The 942-nt window shown below is 38.7% G+C and overlaps 1 protein-coding gene across 1 annotated transcript in view; it reads left to right on the top strand.

The window, feature by feature from the left end:
• LOC119591727 (balbiani ring protein 3-like) overlaps positions 1 to 942 on the top strand; it is a gene marked incomplete in the record, with an annotated part of 83966 nt that overhangs the window by 69481 nt on the left and 13543 nt on the right.

Raw genomic sequence — 942 nt, 5'->3', positions numbered from 1 at the left:
CACTAAATCATTGTAATTCTGGACGGTTTACGCGCGCTCGCTTTGAGGTTTCTGGGCTGCGATCCGGCCCCTACGGTCAGATTCGGTCGAACGGTCGAGGCGAGAGGTCACACCGCCATATTCACCTGCGTAAGTTTTTTTTAATATTATTCTTACACTGCTCACTTTATATTACTTTGGTTTAATAAATTCTTATTTGATACACTCAATTACAAATCTTAGACTAAGATTTATCAAGACGCTGTTGTAAACGGTGTTTTATTTTGCAGATCTGATCTGGTCAACATGCTGGGGGGAAAAAATGTTCAGAATACAGACTAAAGGAACATGAAAGAAAATTATTATAACTGGTGGAAGTGCCTTTTGCAAGTTCTCAGAATTCGCTTTTCACGATGCGCATAGAAGAGATGCCATGAGACAGGGTAGGGCCGAGGACTAGCTATCGTGTGTGAGTTAAATTTTTGTCCATAGGATCTTTTTTCCAAGAGGATTTTATGAATACCGAGCGAATGCATAACAGTCTGATACTGGATGCTGTTTCCTCCGTCATCACCTGCTTCTCAGTGAGTACATTTTCGGAAAATACCCTTCTGGTTCGGGTTTTTTTTTTTATAAGTTTTGATGTGTCCTGGATTCATGTTTGTAGCGGTACTGCCAGTGGTGATATATCGGAAGCGGAAATATGAAAAGAGAGATTTTGACTTTTTCACCTTTTCCATTAACATTCCTTCGTCCATTCTTCTCATTTTGCTGATAACCCATGTGTTATCAACTGATTCTACAACATTGTGGATTTGTTGATGTTATTTCTGTTGTTTAATTATTGTCTAATTTTTCCTCTATAGGGTTTTTTTTTTTACTCATTATAATCATGCACGCTGCCGCCTTTGTTTTCCCAGATATGTAGCTTAGGTAGTGAAATTTTCTTGTGAGTGTGTTGCA

This window comes from Penaeus monodon, chromosome 29, assembly GCF_015228065.2.
Source record: "Penaeus monodon isolate SGIC_2016 chromosome 29, NSTDA_Pmon_1, whole genome shotgun sequence".
Classification (NCBI taxonomy): domain Eukaryota; kingdom Metazoa; phylum Arthropoda; class Malacostraca; order Decapoda; family Penaeidae; genus Penaeus; species Penaeus monodon.
Note: the sequence above shows the minus strand (reverse complement) of the source record. Positions and strands in the feature narration are given on the sequence as shown.